The sequence below is a fragment of the Nilaparvata lugens genome, chromosome X (assembly GCF_014356525.2).
Source record: "Nilaparvata lugens isolate BPH chromosome X, ASM1435652v1, whole genome shotgun sequence".
Classification (NCBI taxonomy): domain Eukaryota; kingdom Metazoa; phylum Arthropoda; class Insecta; order Hemiptera; family Delphacidae; genus Nilaparvata; species Nilaparvata lugens.
Genome location: NC_052518.1, coordinates 93,951,869 through 93,972,291, shown reverse-complemented (window position 1 = coordinate 93,972,291; position 20,423 = coordinate 93,951,869). Strand labels below are relative to the sequence as shown.

The window sequence follows — 20,423 nt, the reverse complement described above, 5'->3', positions numbered from 1 at the left end:
TGACAATTTATTGATGAACATGGAAATCAATTTTATTTGTGCAGGTGACTTTAATATTGATTTTATGTTGGACTCCCCTCATCGTACGGCTTTCCTCTGCATAATGAAGCAATTTGATTAAATTTATAATGTAAAGGTTCCTACTAGAATAACCACTCATAGTAGTACAGCAATCGACAACATAATAACTAGTAATACATTAACAAAAATAAATGTGGAAGTTATAAATTCATGGCTTTCCGACCATACCGCTCAGTGTATTGAATTGTCATTGGGGAAACGTTCCCGCGAAGCAGGAGTTTCAGACAGTGCAACTGTTACTTTTCGGAATTGCAGTACGGATAATATAAACAGTTTGGAGGCATCTTTGACAGGTGTGGACTGGAGTTCATATTTCAATTTCAATTTGGGAGATACAAATAAAAAGTATGAGGTTTTTCATGATATTTTCCTTTACTTATATGATATGCATTGTCCCTTAGTAACCAAAACTTTATCTAAGACTAAAAAGATGAAACAAAACTGGATGACAAAAGAAATTCAACAAATAAGAATTTTACTGAAAATCGCAACAAGTAGGGCACACTCAGTCGCTGACTTCGACACTTCACTTATAAACAAAGTTAAGAAACACTATGACCAATTAGTAATTGATGCAAAAAAAGATTTCTATGGTAACAAAATAAAGAATGCAACAAACAAATCTAAATCCAGCTGGAAGTTAATCAATCAGTTTAGAGGGAAAAGTTCCAATAGAAAAATTGAGAAAATAACTCTCAATATTGAAGATGTACTTATCACTGACCATCAAGAGATCGCTTCTGAATTTAATAATTTGTTTTGCATCCGTTGCTGAAAGAGTTGGTACTGTCTTGAATGAGTCTCATGGGAACCCAGGTGAAGAACTAGAAATCAATAGCTCTGAGACATCATCAAATAAATTTGTTCTATATCCCACAAATGAAGATGAAATATTGGAAATAATTAATAATCTCAAGTCGAAATGTAGTGTAGGTTATAATGATGTCTCTGTTAAGGTTCTGAAGCAGTGCAGGAGAGCAATAGTTCATCCACTGGTTTGTATGATTAACTCTAAGTTTGAATGTGGAATTTTTCCAGATCTTTTAAAAATAGCCAAAGTTCTTCCACTTTTCAAGGATGGGGACAGACTAGACATAAACAACTACAGACCCATATCAATATTGACAGCTCTCTCAAAAATATTTGAAACAATAATCCTCATACGACTGGCAGCATACTTGAAGGAAAATGATATTATATCTCTACATCAACATGGTTTTGTAAAACATAAGTCGACCAGTACCGCACTTAAAGAATTTTTAGAAGGTGTGATACATGAGTTAGAAGGAGGTAACTACACAACAGGTGTCATGCTTGATCTTTCCAAAGCTTTTGACTGCATGAACTACAAGATACTTTTGAAAAAGTTGATTGGTTTAGGGATAAGCGGTACAGAAAATAAACTGGTAGAGTCATACCTAACTGATCGTTATCAGTATGTTTCCATCCCTAGTGATAAAGAATTAGTGACATCAAATCTAGTTAAAATCACATCAGGAGTGCCTCAAGGTTCTATCATGGGACCTCTCCTTTTCATTCTGTAAATAAATGATATTTCCTTAGCAGTTCCACAAAATAAACTCACATTATACGCAGATGACACCTCCTTAATTTTTTCCGATTTTAGTTTAGAGGAACTCGAGAAAAAATGTAATCTATTATCAAACAGTTTAGTTCAATATTTCAATTGACTTTCCCTCTCAGTAAACTCGAGAAAAAGTCGACTAATAAATTTCAGCCTCAGACATAGCCATATAGAGCCCAAGCTATACATCGGCTGTGATCCTGTTGAAAATGCAGATTCTGTTAATCTACTCTGGCTAGAGATAGATTCAAAACTTGCATGGGATTCGCACGTCGAAAAATTAATTAATAGATTAAGCAGAGGCTTATTTGTATTAAGAAATATGGTGAAATTAGTACCTTTATCCGTTTCAAGAATGTTTTATTTTGCCTTATTTATTTCCAATGCAAAATTTGTTTGGATATTCAACAGAACTAGTAAAATATTTTCAACTTCAATGTTTATTAGAATTCGCAGCTTTTGGAAAGAATATAACAGAATATTTAATAATAACCTTGTATCTTGAAAGGATAGAACTTGTGTAAAGTTAATGCTGAGGAAATTTAATGACCATTATTCCTTGAAATTAACTGAAACCGCGGAAATCGTGATTAAATGAAGACAGAACATTGAATTCTCAAATGCTGTATCTGTATGTTTGGATTTTTTCAACTAATAGGGGAGATAGGCCCTACAGTAAATATAGTCAAGAAATTTTCTGTTAATTTGTATTGAACATAGGGAGTCTAAGTGCAGGGCCCCCACGCGCAAATTTAACTGCATCATTTTTGGAACGTCATCTGAGAGACATCGTAGATTTCTTTCAGCTTCTTTCCTAGAATAATCTTACTATAAGATAAACAGAACTGAGCTCCACTTAAAAATAACGTTTTTGCGGAATGAATGTCCTTCATTTCGCAAACCATTTATGACCGATCATTTCACACAGTACGGTACTAATAAAAAATTATTTTAATTTTTTTTAGATAAAGCATATGAGGACAGTGGGGAGCGCTAATATTGGCCAATGTGTCAAAATATCTTGAGAAGATTAATGATTGATGAGCTGGCCATGAAATTCTCATGTACTGGCCGTGCATCAAACGGGAACACAAAAACTCCATTTCATGGGAGTGAGATATCGAAATGCATACTGAGTAAGTAGGCTATTCCTTTATAGTCGAATATATGACATTTTTGGTTATTTAAATATGGATGTTACTTATTTTATTGTATGTTAATTTTTATATGTTAGCAAGGTTAGCGTTTTAGGCCATATTTACACTGCACTGTAGTAGATAGCCGTATTTGTTTTTCAAACCATACCTGTAGGTATGAGTTAGGTCGTAAAGTATGAGTTAGGTCTAGGTATGAGTTCAGTCGTAATCAGTCCTCCGTAGAGTGCAGATCGTAGCGAATAATTAGTGTAGAGTAGTATTAGTAGTGGAAGTGGAACAAGTGGTGTCAACACCAACAACCAGCAGTCTACTTAGGAGTTTTTCACAGTGAAAACTACTCAAAGTTTTTTTTCTGAGTGAAAAGTGTGTCACCAAATTTTTCCTTTGAACATTGCTCTCTTTAAAAATTAGGTTCTGTTTCTTTAAAAAACAATCATCAAACTATCAATAAATTATGGTGTTTTGGATCTATCAGCCTTAAGATGATCCATTCGCCAATAAATACGCCAACAAAACTACCACCATCCGCGCAGCTAGAATACGAGGAAGAGGAGGAAAAGGATGAAATGAATATGCCTCCCGAATTGCCACCGAAAAGTAAAAACGATAGCGGAATACGTTTCGAGGTACGTTCTCTTAAAAATATACAAGAGAAATTTCTAAAATGGGGGAGTGAAATTATCGTGAAAGAAAAAAGTATCCAGAGAGGACTATGATTCGTTTTTAAATGTGTGCAATGAACTTAACATAAGTATTGAAAGAATAGACGTTAAGCAAAATATACAAGAAAACAACGCGGAAATGTTTGGAAAAATTCACACTCTGGAGCAGAGTGTGAATAAACTAGCAAGTGAAGTTGCAAAAAGCCACAACAAGTCGATCTCATTTGCTGAGGCCGTGCAACTGCCAAAGAAGAGGACCGCACCTTCTACATTATCGAGTGCCGCCTCCACTGCTGCAGCCAGGGAGTCTCCGCCCCGGACCAAGAAGCTGTCGCCCAAGGAGAATGTGATCATCCTGAAGCCAGCAAAAATAAATGGAACGGAAAAGGAACAAAGCGGAAAAATTCGAGAAACAATAAAGAAGAACATCACCCGTGAACAAAATTTGAACATTAAAAAAGCTGTTGATGTCCGTGGTGGGGGTGTGCTGTTGGTGCTTCACCCAAGGGCCAATAAGGAAAATGTTTTGGGTGATAAGGTCCTGCAACATCCAAACATAAAGGTAAGCGAGCCACAATCCAAATTGCCAAGAAGAATTCTGTATCACGTCGCTGCAGATATAACTGCTGCTGAATTGGCAAACGATGTGTTTGAGAGAAATCTCGAGTCATCGTCATTGAGTAGGGAAAATTTCTTGAAAAACTTTAGGCCGATTTTTAAAATAGGACCGAAAAACAAAAACACCGTGCACTGGTTAGTGGAGTGCACTGGTGAATTAAGAAAAGAATTTATTAACAAATCACGGATTGGTATTGACTGGAGGGTGTGCCGAGTTGGAGACTATGTTGCCGTCTCTCGTTGCTTCAAGTGCCAAAAATTGGACATATCAGTAAGCATTGCACTCAAGCACAAAACACCTGTGCTCACTGTTCCACTACAGGACATGATGTTAAAGAGTGCCCTAATAGAGACAAAAAGCCCTCATGTTTAAATTGCCGCAATGATAAAAAAGCTTTCGATCACAAAGTAGGTGACAGAGAGTGTTACAACAAAAGCGTTACAACAAATAATTGATAGAACTGATTATGGAATCTGAAAGAAAAATATTCAATATACTGAGGATAAATAAAAATGATAGTGATAGTAAAATCAAGCAATCAACCCAACACAAAATGATTACTTTAAATTCCATCCTTAACAAAATTGATAGTTTCTACGTAACAACTAATACTGATAAAAGTAAGATAAGTCTGGTTTATAATTTTGGTGAGAGGGTTGATGTTATGATATCTTTTACAAAAATAGGAAATGGTATTAAAACATCCAAAGGACTCTCTCTGCTTAGAAATAAAAAGTATTTCTCTCTTGAAGAATGGAATCACCTGAATGTGTTACGATATTCTAATTGTATAAGAGTTTTGTTTTCTGATAAAACATTCCTATTTTCATATTAAATGATGATGAAAATGGGGTACTTATTGATCTTTTGAATAGAATGAATGATCGGAGTAAATTCAATTACCCTTTGATTATAGGAATTGATTCTTTTAACAATCTTGGTGAAACTTATTTTGATATTCCTGCCACTGAACTCTTGAGTACTGTCATAGGAGCTAGAGATTTGAAGTTTATTGGTTATTATCGAGGTTATTGTGAAATTAATTTTCTTAATATACCTAAGCTATCTGATAGTCCGGGAGTTGAGTACCCTGTAGGATTCTTTGAAGGTAATAATAAACGTGAAGCATTCATGAACTCTATGATTGAATTACGGACCCTACTTCAAAACACTGATAACGAAAATGCTAAAATATATAAAAATATTCTTCTTAGGATCACGCATAGAAACATGTCAATATCAGGTGATGAACTAATAAGCGTCCTGAATAACAATATGAACATCTATGATAATAATTTGAAAAGATTCCTATTCAAAACAAACTCTAAATACCGAATGGGATATTGCTTAGAGCAGGGTGGAAGTTACGTAGAATTTCAAGAGGATACTTTAAAATTATCTACTAAAGAACGATATGTTTTAGTCACACGTAATACTACACTTATGCTGACGGTGTTCCCGGCTGTGGTAAATCTTACTTTATAGTCTCGCATCATGAGCCTGGCAAGGATCTAGTACTCACTCAAACACGGGCAGGTATTAAAGCAATCCGTGGAACTGTCATTGAAAGGTAGGGTCGAAAACATTGTAATCGTCTTAAGCTTGATTACAGGACAGTTGGCTCATATATAATAAATCATAATCAGAATAAAACATACGATAGTTTTTATTGATGAAGCTCTACCTATGCATACGGGTTACATCGGTTTTATTGCTAACTTGAGTAAGGCCTCTGAAATAATTGTAGTTGGTGACGCAAACCAAATACCCTATATTGAGAGAAGTAATTATGCCACAAGATGGCATAAAATTTCAGAATTCTGCGAACCTTTTACAAAGCAAACGGTAACTCGTAGATGTCCTATCGATGTTTGTTTTGTCCTTTCCACTGTCTATGAAAATATTACGACGCTTAATGGAAGAGCTGTCTCAATTCTGCCTACTTACAGAAATGGGGAATGCCATCTGATACAACCCGTCACTTTGATATTAACATTCAGCCAAGAGGAAAAACTTATGGTGGGTGATACTATAAAGTGGAGAGAGGATGTTGCACTTCACACAATCCATGAAGCACAAGGGCTAACTCATAAAAATGTTATTCTAATCAGAATTAAGTACAAGGAGAATGAAATCTAAAACAGCATGCCCCATGCGATTGTCGCTTTGTCAAGACACACTGAAACTTAACAACCTTAACAGGTATTTAACAACCAGTCTAGTAGATGATGCTGTGGAAAAACTAATTATGAAACTTAAATTCATAGATAGTGAGGGGCTTGTTAAATGGAACAAGGAAAAGAGAAGTGGACCTGATGATATAAGTTATGAGTGACACTGAAGAAGTTCTGAATATTTTAGAAACAGAAAATGAAACAGATGTAATCGACGATTATTTGAACTATTACTTTCACGAAGACAGAAATAAAGATGCTGAGTGTTTCAATATTATGTCTATGAATATACGTAGTTTTAATGCTAATTTCGATCAGTTTATTTGCTGCCTCAATGAATTGAAAACTGATATTCACATTATAATATTAACGGAGACCTGGTTGACTGCAGATATGCCGTTCATTTTCAACATTCCTGGATATACGGCAATAAATAAGTACACTAAACAGAATAAATGTGATGGATTATGCATGTACATAAAAGATTGTATAAGATTCAATGAAGTTTCACTCGATATTACTGATGCCAATGTAGTTAGTGCTGACTTAAGAATTGATGATTTTATTGTGAAGGTGATTGGGGTTTATAGATCACCAAGTAATCAAAATATTGATAATTTTCTTAATAGTCTGAGTAATGAAATCAGTAAAATTCCTAATGGAATAAATGTATGTGTGGCGGGAGACATGAATATAAATACACATTCAACTAGTGCTCCTGTTCAAGATTATCTGCATATTTTCAATAGTAATGGCTATAAGTCTTACATAACTGGTGTACCAGAGTAACAACCACAACAAATTCTTGCATTGACCACATTTTTTATAAAAATTCAGGCAACCATTCTATGTCCATTAAAGGAGCTATATTTAGGACAACCATAACTGACCACTACGCGTTTGTACTGAACTTGGTGAAGGTTCCTATCAATAAGGATAATAGAAAAGTATTGATAAACACATTAACTAGAACCAACTATCATGCACTATTGGAACGCATAAAGAATGAAGATTGGGAAGAAATCTATACCGTGAATGGAAGCATTGACACTATTATGGATAAATTTATCGATCGTTTGACCAGTCTCATCAATCAATGCAGGGAGGTAAAAGAGATACCTAACAGACTTCGTCCCCTGAAGCCCTGGATATCTGAAGGCATCATAAAATCAATAAATCACGCGGGACAAAATGCATTCTAGACTCAGAATAACAATATCTTAAAGAATGAATATAAAGTTTATCGTAATGGTTTGAATAAGATCATAAATCATGCAAAGGAAGTCTACTATAAAAGGAAAATTGAAAATTGTAATAACAACAGCATGAAGTTGTGGAAGTGCATAAACGAAGTTATAGGTGAGGACAGTATCAAGGACAAGAGTACTGAACTTGATGCTCACTCCCTCAACAATTATTTCACAAATGTGGGTAAATTACAAGCTCAAACTATCAATATCCCTGATAATCGGTGATCGATTTCCTGCAATACAGATCGATAACACGTTTTTTATGAGACCAACGTGCCCAGTTGAGGTTGAGGCAACTATTAAAAATCTAAAGAACAACTGCAGTCCTGGTATTGATAGTCTAGGTAATATTACGCTGAAGAAAATAGCCAATTTTATATTTCAACCTCTCGCTTTCATTTTTAATAGATGCTTTGAGGAGGGATATTTTTCCGAGCACCTCAAAACAGCCAAAATAAAACCTCTATTCAAACAAGGTGATCCGACTAATCCCTGTAATTATAGACCGATTAGTCTAATCAGCAACCTTGCTAAAATAATGGAGAAACTAATAAAGTCAAGAGTTGTTTCTTTCTTGAATCTTAAAAAAATAATTAACAAGAACCAATTCGGTTTCCAAAATGGTAAAAGTACATCTGACGCTCTAATAAAATTCGTCAATACTTTATCTGATAAAATAAACTCCAATAAGAAAACGATTGCAGTCTTCCTGGATATACGCAAAGCTTTTGATACAATACATCATAATACTTTGTTCAATAAACTGGAGTCCTATGGTTTCAGAGGAGTCTCGCTTAAATTGTTCAAAAGCTATCTGAGTAATAGAACCCAGTCCCTAACCATAAATGATCAATCTAGTGTAACTAACTTAACTTCTTATGGTCTTCCTCAAGGTACTGTACTTTCTCCCATCCTTTACATACTCTATGTGAATGACTTTTTAAATTTAAGACTTCTAAACTCAACTGTGATATCCTTTGCAGATGATACTGCAGCTATTTTTCACGGTAATTCATGGAATGAAGTTCATACCATAGCTGAAAATAATATGCTTTTAATTAAGAAGTGGTTAGATAAGAATACCTCAAGTTTAAATATTGAAAAAACGAATTACATAACTTTCTCTGCAAATAGAGTAGGGCAGCCCAACGAGAATCAAGATTTGAGACTCCATGCTCAGTGCAATTTAAACTTGGGTAATTGTGATTGTCCCACCATTAAAAAAAGTCAATAATACTAAGTCCTACTTGGGAATCATAATTGATGAAAACCTTAAATGGGATGTTCATATTAAATACATATGTAGAAAAATTAGATATTTATCTTTTAAATTTTACCAAGTTAACAGAATTCTTAATAAGAACCACCTGAAAATGATGTATCATGCTCTAGTTAAGTCAATTCTGCAGTATGGCATAGTTTTTTGGGGAGGCTGTTTCAACTGTCATATTGCTGAATTATTTGTAGCACAAAAACTGATAATCAAAACTATATTAAGCAAACCCAGGCTCTATCCAACGGATATGGTTTTTAGTGATTTTGAGGTCATGACTATACGTCAATTATACATAAAAACCGCTGACATCGAAATGGCTTCAACAAGCCAGAGCAAGGGTGTTGAGAAGGTGAGTGAACAGTTTTTTATTGTTTAAAATTACAACGTAAACTATTTAGCGGATCATTTCTAACCATGATTTTTTTTATTGATGAAAAAGTATGGAATAATCATAAATTAGTAGTCCCAATACAACTGGAAAAATTCCAAATCAATTACTTGAATCAAAGAAGAATCCATCGTTTCGTCCACTTCACCGCTTGCTTCAATACTCTTTTCCAATTTCTTCTACATGTTTGCTTTTTTGCATCCAATATCTAATCACTGCTACCCAAAGACGAAACTTCCTTCAAACACAGTTTTTCAACAACCTTTGAAATCTAACGATACATATGCACATATACAGAGTGAGTCATATGTATGGGAACCCTTCAATAATTTGGAGACTGTTGTAGATATAATACTGTAACTTCCAGGATAAGTTATTGATAGAATACTCTATCTTTTAACGTACAACTGAGTTCCAACCTCTCATAAGGGGTTTACTTGGGGGTTCTAACTGGAATATTAAAAATTTAAACAACCATTGTGTGGTTAATCATTGTAAAGGTCTTTTTAAAACAAGAAAGATGGCATCAATAAGAATGTTCTATGATACTTGTATCCTAAATGGCGGCTAATTGAAGTTTTAGTTTTTGAAGAAATGGGGGGTTGTAACTCAAATATTTCAAATGTAAACACCCATTGTGTGGTACATAATTTTAAAGGCCTTTTTAAAACAAGAATGATGACATCAATAAAAATGTTCTATGATACTTTTATCAAAAATGGCGGCTGATTGAAGTTTTAGTTTTTATAGAAATGATTGATAAAAGTAATAAAACTAAAAACAACACTTTTTTCAATGAACGAAACACATTAGAAAACTGATTATTTATTTAGTAATCTGTTTGGTACTTTTTACATTTCATTTCAAAAGATGCTCGAAATGCTCCCCTCCTCTCGTTTGACAGTGTGCCAAACTGTCATAAATGTAAATGAGATGTCCTAATGAAGGCTTAAGTCATCCCCTTAAGAGGGGTTGAAATATTCATATGTATGTCAAAAGGTAGAATATTCCAATAACTTATCCTGAAAGTTACAGTATTATATGTGTAACAGTCTCCAACTTATAAGTTTTTTTGCATATTTTTGAAATGGCATGGATATCACTCCAAGAATTATATGGTACCTTGCCCAAAAGCTTTTTCGAGGACACCTAGACAAAGCTAGAAGACAAAAATAACTATAACTCAGTAATTTATTATAGGATTTTACAAAATCAGGCAAAATTCTCTTGAGAATTTGAAGCTCTGAATTTTACTCATGATACACATTACCATGATACACATTGACAGAAAACTCGAATTCAAAATTTTAATGTAGACATGATACTATATTAAATTTTTAAGGGAAATGTTCATCCATTAAATAAATATGGTGATTATTCTTAAAAAATTAAATGCCGGATTACATGAAAACTATGGATGATTCAGAATTTTTCCAACGACATTATCTGTTTGTTTTACCTTGAAGACAAAACAGACAGACAGACAGACAGGAAGAGTACCATGGTTGTGGTAGTACTGATGTATGTATTTTTGGGACACTCTGTATGAGTTGATAAGCTACATAATCAGCATTCTGAGAATTGATTACCGAGAAATTATATTTTACTCATAATAACCTATTAAGTTATCCCACTAAACTGTACATGTAATATTTTACAGGACCAAGAGCAGAGAGACTACGCCTCATGAAGCTCAAATCGAGGACTATAGCTGTTCAAAGTAAAAATATATAATTAGTTATAAATTAAAAGTTCACTTTTTGTAATATTCAATAAAAATCATTGCATTTTATTGAAAATGTTTTCTTATTTACATTTTTCACTCTTAATGATATACTCTGGAGTTAAGCTTTACAGAAAATAAACTATATTCAAAGTAATAATTGATGTGTTACTCAGATGTATACTCAGCTGTAAATGAGCTATATTCTATTTGAGGTGTTGCAAGCATAGAGGGCTGTATAACAGATTTGATTTAATTCATCGAATGGCGAGTGACTCATGCACTGCTCCTTCTCAGGACAGTCTGCAAGCTGTTATTGGTTAGCAGAGGTCGATCTCGACTCAATCAATACAGCTACAGAGACAGCTTATAGACTGCCCTGACAGGAGAGAATGAATAAGTAATTTGCCATTCACAGGAAAATTTTAAGGAATATTTCAATTTGAATAAATAGATTTCATCTATATATAGAATGTGTGGATGTCCACTGAGTACAGAAATAGAGTATTAAGGCAATAGTAGGATTGGAGCATTAGTTTGTAAGAATAATTGAATCATGAATAATAAGAATTTCAGATTTATTTCAAATTCTGGATGAAATTTGAATTATGATTAAGCATTGATATTGGTTTGCACTGGCCTTGAATCAGATTCATGATTAAAAGCTGGAACGAGCTTACTTCAAGAAGGCAGTATGCCTTGAATCAGGATTGATTCACTCTAAAAATCTAGCTTGAATCAGACTCTAATTGAGCTCACAATGTAACCGAGCTTGCATTTCGTGAAAAGTGTGCCAGGTGGCCTTGAATGAGGGGATTATTGCATCCAGCATGCGTTTCAAGCCTGAGTCGAGACTGCATCTCAAAACTGATTCGACCGTGCATCTCGGGCCTGAATTGAGCTCGCAACGCGACCTTGATTTCAGGTTGCTGCACCAGCCTGATTTGAGCCTGAATTTCGAGCTCGAAACTAACTTGAACGATGTATAAACAGACTCTTGAAATTAACTCATTTCGAGCTAAATGCATGCGAACGAAATCTTGAATCAAGCCCTCACGTTTGACAAAACGAGCTTGTTCAGATTTCGATTCAAGTTGATTTTGCTGACCTACTAAAAGCTCTAAAAGGAGGACTGAAAATAAACATTCAGCTTGAGTGGCACATCAGTTACAGACTACTCATCTAGTTTTGGTCTACCACAGGGTAAAGTTTTGTCCCCGGTATTATTTTTGATCTACTTCAATGATGCTCTGAAATTACCAATACCAAATTGTACCCAGATTTCATTTGCTAATTATACAGCACAACTGTTCTCGGGTGAACCCTGGCTCCAAGCCTAAATATTGGCAAATAAAGGCTTAAAATAATGAAGAATTGAATGGATAATCATATTCTAACTGTTGACTTGAAAAAAAAAAACAAAGTATATTTCTCCGACAATAGCAGGTCAACCAGAGATTGTTCATTATAATTGAAAATGCATGCGGATCCTCAATGTTTAAATACTGGGTTCAACTGTTTGCGCCAACAAATTGTAAAAGTCGATTCCATAAATTACTTGGGAGTGATGGTGGATACACATTTAAAATAGGATTCTCATATGAATTACCTACCTTCTAAACTTAAATTTCTCATTTATAGCTTCTACAAAAGAAACATTTGAAAGACCTTCATGTGATAAGATCAATTTATTTTGCGTATGCCCACTCGCTGGGTACAAACTCATTGAGACAGTTCCTCTCCTACCCCTTCTCCTATGGTGATGTTGTTGATGATGATTATGATGTTGATGATGATGGTATTGTGCTGATGATCCAGATGATGGAGTAAGGGGGTTGGTGATGTTATCCAATTGCAAATATGAGGGCGTGAAGAGCGTCATCTGAACTGACACCCTCCTTTCTCTCCTTACAACGCACATCCGATTTGTAATCCTGCAAATTAATGTTTATTCAAAACATTATTTTCCATAATTCATTTCAAAAACATGCATGCAAATTCACATACGTCTCAAATAATAATAAGACACATGAATGTTTAATAATCTCATCAAATCTCATGCACAATCTGAAGACTCATTTTTTTTATTTTGTAATACAAAGTTTACGTAAGATGAAAGCCCAAATAGTCTTTCTATAGTAAATTATCACAGTTGTAATTAATTTTAATATCAGCATGGAACTATAAAATCAAGTTCAATCTATTTATGCTTTTGAAAGGCCCTTGCGGAGCACAGGTAACACCTAATCGTTTTCAATAAAATATTTGATTGTGGAGATATTATTTTGTAATGTTCCCATAAACAATATTATTACCATGAAAATTCGACTGAAACACTGTCAATGTTACAGAACCGTTCCAGAATGAAATAAAAACACACATACGATATTATAATCAGATTCTACAGTTTTATTTGGTACAGGACCATGGTTTCGTGACCACATAAGTCACTGTCACTGTCAGCTTGAAAATGTGACCTGTGTGGTCACAAACAATGGTCATGTACCAAATAAAACTGTGTAGAATTTGATGATATATGTGTGTGTTTTTATTTCAGTATTACAATGTCTCAATAATAGATTAGTAGTGAATTAGTCCTAAAATATGAGCACGGGGAGAAGATCCCTGAACAATATAAAGTGTACCAACGATGCATTGAATTATTAAAGTTTTAAACATTCTAGTTCATGTTATTAGGAGCTCAAGTAAGAAAAAGTCGAACTTCAAATATGAAAACTAGATTACACACCTCCATAATCTTCCTGTCCTTTTCTATAAGAGTGAGAGAGTCACCATGTTATCCTCCTCACCTATGATGAAACTCCTCAGTACTGAGGAGAAAGAGCCGTCCGTTATTCTGATTCGAAAAACTTAGCCGAACGGTGCAGAGCTGCTTCAGTTTTTTACAAGTTCTGAATCTGCAAACATAGTTGAAAAATTATTAATCATTCTCTCAAGCAATTGCAAATAAGTAATAAATAATCAGTATGGATAAACGTAGTTACTTCTTGGTTATTATAAACATTCCACAGTAGCTTGAAAAATACCCAATGTAATATTTTTGATTGTGATAATGTATATCATCTGATGATTTGTGAGAAAACTTGCTGATAGAACTCTTATAATTAATATTTGTCTATCAAGCTCACATGCTGTTTCTTTTTTCGTTACTTGTTTACTAAAGACTTTTCAACGTTGTTTATTATATTATATTGTTATGTGGATTATGATAGTTCAAGATATTAAGGCTGTACAAAGGCTAAAAATAACTAAAACTTTTGTTGAGTTATTTTTGGTAAATTGAATAACTTTCTTAAAAAGTTTTACTAGATCAACAATAACATGAAGAATCAATCCTCTAAATCTCATGAATTTATCTCTTACCGAATTTGAAATGTTTTGTACCAAAAATTCAAACTTTAGGCTCTCATATTTCAAAAAGTAATGATTGGAAAAAAAAAGTTTTCCTGAGTAAACCTTTTTATTTTGATAGCTTCATGATATACAAATCGAAAAACTTTGAAAAATATTACCAATAGAAAGTTTATTTTCAGCCTTTGCACAGCCTTAAGATGTTCTAAAATGTATAAATAATTGACATTGAAATTCGATTTTCAAACATCTGAACATCGTCGTCAATTATTATTTCTTCTTGGAGTGGATAATATTACATATTTTCATGTAGTTGAAGCATAAATGCATAATTCTGTAGGAAACTGAAATACAATCTAAGCTATATTTGAAATTTTCGAATAAACCTCAAGGAGATCAGCTACACATTGTATTGGATATTTGCCCTACAGATCAGGTATACATTAAAGATTACAAGGGTTACACGTTAACCCAAGGATTTTTTCAAACACTTCTGACCAACTTACAGCATTATTATTACATGGAAGGAAGTTGACTGACTAGTGAGAGATTACAAAGAATCCCAAATCTACACATTAGAACAAGGCTTCACGGATACATACTTTTAGCCATGAAGCCTTGATATCAACAGACATTTATATTGGCGTACACCCGGTACACGCCTGTTGTCTTTCTAGAGTTGACTAGGTATATAAAATTACAAAAAGTTAAGCTTTGATTGAGAAGGGAAAAATGGTAAAGTTCGTTGAAAGAAGATAAGGCTCATCACTTTATACCGTACAATTAGAGAAAAATAATAATAAGAAAAAATCAGGTATGTAGCTTCACTTGTCAATGGAGAAAACTGCTGAAAAACAATTTAACAGTGCTAGCTAAAATTACCAATAATGAAGTGTCCAGTCGTATGAAGCCAGTTTCACACACACATCGATTTTTGGAAGTACGAGATTTTGCAGTCCTTACAAATTTCACCAGATTGGAGCTTGGCAAACAAATGATGTGTTCAGATAAATGATGTGTTTGCCAAGTTATGTTAAATAACTAATAGAGTTTTATAAAGTCTATAACTAAATAAGACTTCAAAAAGAATAGAAAATTAATATTCGGGCATACACCTGTTGTACCTATTCGAATGTTGACGATAATAGGCTATTTTATATTATCTTTCTAGACAAGGAGAGAGTATAGAAGAAAAAAATACCACAATGGAGATAGTGCCTCATGCAGAAGTACGTAGAGTCCTTCGATCGGAGATGTGAAACAATGTGACATTTTGATGCCGTCCAGTGAAAACCTTCAGTGAAGGTTGATACAAATAACTTCGGGTAGTTCCTTGATTTTCAAAAATACCACTCCGTCGAGCATTTATCTGAAATTGAACAAGTGTTGCTTAATAAGGATTCTTACATGTATAGCTGAACATAATTCATTTATTACTATACGGTGAAATCCACATTAAAATGACAGTATTTGATCAAAATTGGTGTTGCTACTCTTGTCTACCATACGACAGAGGAGATAGCTATATCCTTCAACTCAACATGAATAAACGAGACTTGATTTCAAACTGGAAACTTGAAACACTTTTTTATTAGATTTCTGATAATAAAAATAATGATTAGATAACTAAAAATACACTTTTAAAGATAGAGCTCAACACGACAGAATAGAATTTTTGTAAAATGAAAGCTGCAAGCTGGTGAATAATTGAGTATTTTTCAGCTTTAAATAGGCGCAACCTACAGATACTCCTGCTAACGAACAAGAGAATGTTACTGATTTCTCATCTTCTCTGCCATTATTTTTTTGTGAATGTCATTTTCATGTGTTACTTATGTTAATGGGTTTATTATTATGATGTATGCTGAAGTGAACTAACCTATACTTATCGTTTATTGCCATCTTCCAATTCATCGACGCTGAAGACACTGCCAAGATCATGTCATGATCAAGACCAAGTTATGGAAACAGGCAACACTTTGCAGTCACCCATTGGACTAATCATCATCTCCCAGATCCATGTTAGCCCTAATAAAAATTAAGAAAGGCCATTATATAAAAGCCAGCTAAAACATGTTGAAGACAATAATAATATTGTCTTCTAAAATGTAAAAACATTATCAACAATAATAGTAATATAAAAAATAAGCATAAAATTAGTAAGTTAAATCGTCGGTCCCGGTTGCTTTAAAACAGTCGTTAGGTCATGTCAGGGGCCCTGAAATTGATCAGGTGCGGCTTGAAAACTCTGACACCAGACTTGAGCCAGCCAGGTCTCTCGATATTATTACTATTATCAATAATAATAATCACATAAGGTCTATTCAGTTACATGATGATATCCTCAACAGGTACCTACAAATAAAATATGATTCCTTGACACAATTCAATGCACATTAAAAGAACAACTTTCAACTAATGCACATTCACTTTTAACATTTGGATTGTAAATGAAAATATTCTTTATTCGGTGGAGTTAAGCCTAACCAATTTTATCAAATATTAACAAATTAATAGCTCAAAGCTAGATTCGCACACAACAGTGACAGTAAAAATATAATTCCTATAAGTTCCAATTGTTTCATGCACCTTCGGTCGGGCTGAGTGGGAATTGTCTAAGAAGACCTCGTGAGAATTATATTTTCACTGTCACTGTTGTGTGCAAATCTAGCTCCAGTAGGCCTAATAGCTAACCTAATCAAATATTACTAAAAAGACTTGGAATAGGCTAGCCTACTTACCGCTTCCAATCTGTACACTTTCTGACATGTTTTCAGGTTGGAGTATTTCGCGTATTTCCAATATTTATCAAGGATTTGGAGAGAAATGCCTCTGAAGGGTTTCATCCTAGTGGACATCTGTAAGCAAATTCAAAATGTAAAGGAACAATCCAAATAATTCTAGATTCACGACTGGCGACCCATGTAGTCAATTTTCGAAGCGAGGACTGTATGACTAGTCGAGCTTTATTAACGGCTGGTAGTTTACTATTACTGTAGCCTATATTATTCAAGTCCGAGAAAGTCGACTACAGCTGTTCAAAGATGCAAATCCTTAAGTAGGGTTTATATTAATCAAGTTTCGTTGAATTAAAGGGATTTTTAGTTGAAAGGTCGATTTTGAAAACCTGAAGTCAAGTTTACTTGAATATAAGTTTTTTATAACCTCAACAGTACCGTATGTAATTATAAACCAAAGACTCTTAATTAATCTCGAAGTTTTCTCCTCAAATTTGATACTTTTCTTACATCATAATTTTCTATTTGGTTGTTTCTCCTACTTTGTGGTTGTTTTTAGTTTCTCTTAGGCCCATAGGCCGGGAACTAATGATACTGCAAGAGGTCTGTCAAGCATGCTAATACGTAAACAGGATTGTACAAAACATGTATGTACAAGTATGCTTTGTTGTAATTATGTTTTACAATTACATGCTATGTTTGTACAAGCATGTTTTACAAGTATTGTTAGTGGCCGGCATTAGAAATTATTTCACATTGGTAACTAGTAAACTAGTTTCCAAATCAAAAAAACTTCTGAAAGCGGAGTGTCTAAAACCATTCAACTTCATAGAAGTTGAAATGACCATATATAAGTTTACCAAGTTTAAAAGTTAAGAATAAACTTGATATAACTTTAGACAAGTTTCAGTAAACTTTTAAAAGCAGTTCTAAAAGCGTGGTTTATAAACAACTCACATAGGATGAAAATCTTGAATGAGATTTCAATTTGTTGAAACATGTTGGTATTAATAAAAAGCAGTCACATTTCCTCTAGCTAAATTCATTGAAGTTACTTTTCAATTGTGATAATCACAGCTAATAACTAAAATACTCACTTCAACACCGAATTTTTCCAAAAGTTCAAAAATAGTTCCCGGAATTGGATAAGATGAGCATACCACCATAACCAAAACTTTATCATGAATAAACGAGATTTGATTTCCAACTGACAACTAGAAACTAATAAATGTATTTATAACAACACTTTTTTACTAGATTACTGATAATAATAATGTTACTAAAAAGACACTTTTCAAGAAAATAGAGCTTAACACAAGAAAAGGGAATTTTTGCAAAATGGAAAAGCTGCTAAAAAAACAATGGCAAAGACCGCTTGTTGAGAGCTCGAGACTATAAGAAGGAAGCTCGTGACGCAACGTACAAATTATCACAGCACTCTCGGTTGGAGCACATAACCTATAAACTCATTGGGATTAGATTCGATACGGTAACTTATTGAATTTTTCATGTTGTATGAACTTTATAGCGACAAATTAATGAAAATTTTTTGCTACTATTTATCATTTCCACGATTCATATACAATGAATCGTCGAGTCTGATGGAATTTATAGGTTATGTGCTCCAGCCACATCTGTAACGTTGCATCACGAGATTCCTGAGCCGACAAACGGAAACTGAAAGCCTCAAGGCCAGAAGAAGCTTTTAGATAAGACTTCTACTGAGCGCAGTTTGTTTGTGCACATACATTTTGAAATTTTTGATTGCTCGAATAAAAAGTAGACGTTCTTGTAGTTGTTGGAAGAGTGTACTTGATGATTTCATCAAAATTTGAAATTAAATATTTTCTCCCATTAATATGAAGAAGACATAATATTTATACAAAATATAAAGAGAAAAATTTTCACTAAACAAGGGAGGTCCCTGCAAAAGCAAAGGCTTGCCACTGCCCTTTAAAGAGGATAACTGATACCGGTATAATGTCTTAATATGTAGTATCTGTATGTGGCGAATCATAATTATGATTGCCACCTGTGATGTTTTCAACTAGCATAGTTTGTTTATCACTTATAACATTATATTTCAATATTTATCCAGAGTTCAATTTTGTCATTCCAACATTAAAAATATTTTATCATTCATCTAGTTTCATTAAATCAATATCAACATAGGAAATCAACAAATAAATTTCCTATATTGGTGACCCCGACGTGATGGACAGCAAGCATTTTTACATATATTTCTCGTGAGTAAAGTTACCTAAATACGTTACTAAGCTATCTACTACGATGGATGAAGAACAAATTTCTGCTCGACGTGAACAGTTTATTTTTAAAACTTTGATTAGGCTAACCCATAAGAAGTTTCCAAATACCTATTCATGAAATTTTGCCTTGAACACTTTCAAATTTGTTTAAAAAAATTAAAGATGGGTAGGTTTTAAAGTTTTAATTTATACAAAAATGAAAATTACATTTCTGAAGCATGGATCAAGTGAACATAATAGAGACCACTTTTTGAATTCCGCCAAACATCTGGACTGGGAGAGAGTAATATTTCTTGATGAAGCATGGATGTATGACAGTACCTACTTAAGAATGGGAAGGATGAGTACAGCAGTACACATTCAAGGATGAAACACTTGGTTTATTCACTGATGCTTCTAACCACTCAATTGGAGAATGCTTACAAGTGGTTGAAGGCGTATGGCAACCTCTTGCTTTCTTAAAAAAAAAAAAGTTTTGAAAGAAAGTTGCTGGCCAGACTATGGCAACCTCTTGCTTTCTTTTCAAAAGAGTTATCTTTGAAAGAAAGTTGCTGGCCACTATACTATCGCTAGCTACTTGCTCTTTATGTAGGGGTACAGCATTTTCGCCACCTCTTAGAAGGACATCCCTTCACTATCTGCACAGACCACAAGCCTCTAGTCTATGCTTCCCAACCAATCAACTCCACTAACTCAACAATCAACTTCCACCAATTCAACTCAACCAATTATCATTCATCTCTGAGTTTTCGATTGATATACAATATGTCAAAGGTACCCAACTTAAGAAGATAACACCATAGAATTCTTCTCTATCATTGGAACGTGTACCCATTCCTGGATCACCACTTACTGTGCTCTGTGATGTACATAGAAACCTCGACCATTTCTTACACAACCTTCAAGACGACTCACCTCAGCCTTCCCACCCTGTTCCATGAAAAAGTGAGCTTCAAAATTTCGGATAGCAAACTCCGCCAGTGCCGGTCGCAAGCCCGGGACTCATCTTGCAAATGATGAGGAAGGAGGAGCGGGAGGAGTAACAACCTCGTGAAAAAACCAGGGTCCATCTGGCTCCGGATGGTAGCACCCTGTAAGGGCCCCTGCCTAGGGATACTAGGTGAAAACCGG

The 20,423-nt window shown here is 34.1% G+C and overlaps 1 protein-coding gene and 1 long non-coding RNA gene across 3 annotated transcripts in view; one reads left to right on the top strand and one right to left on the bottom strand.

Annotated features, from left to right (window-relative positions):
- Positions 1–20,423, top strand: part of LOC111044752 (WASH complex subunit 4) — a 156,063-nt gene that overhangs the window by 102,160 nt on the left and 33,480 nt on the right. The window lies entirely within an intron of this gene.
- On the bottom strand, positions 12,589–18,646 carry LOC111054226. 2 transcript variants are annotated; one of them, XR_002606283.2, is made up of 6 exons: positions 18,123–18,646; positions 17,029–17,145; positions 16,167–16,315; positions 15,489–15,656; positions 13,665–13,833; positions 12,589–12,849 (listed from the first exon to the last, which is right to left on the bottom strand). It is a non-coding gene; the product is annotated as an uncharacterized LOC111054226 (long non-coding RNA). The 2 variants fall into 2 exon arrangements; XR_005573234.1 differs by lacking the exon at positions 18,123–18,646 and adding an exon at positions 17,983–18,026.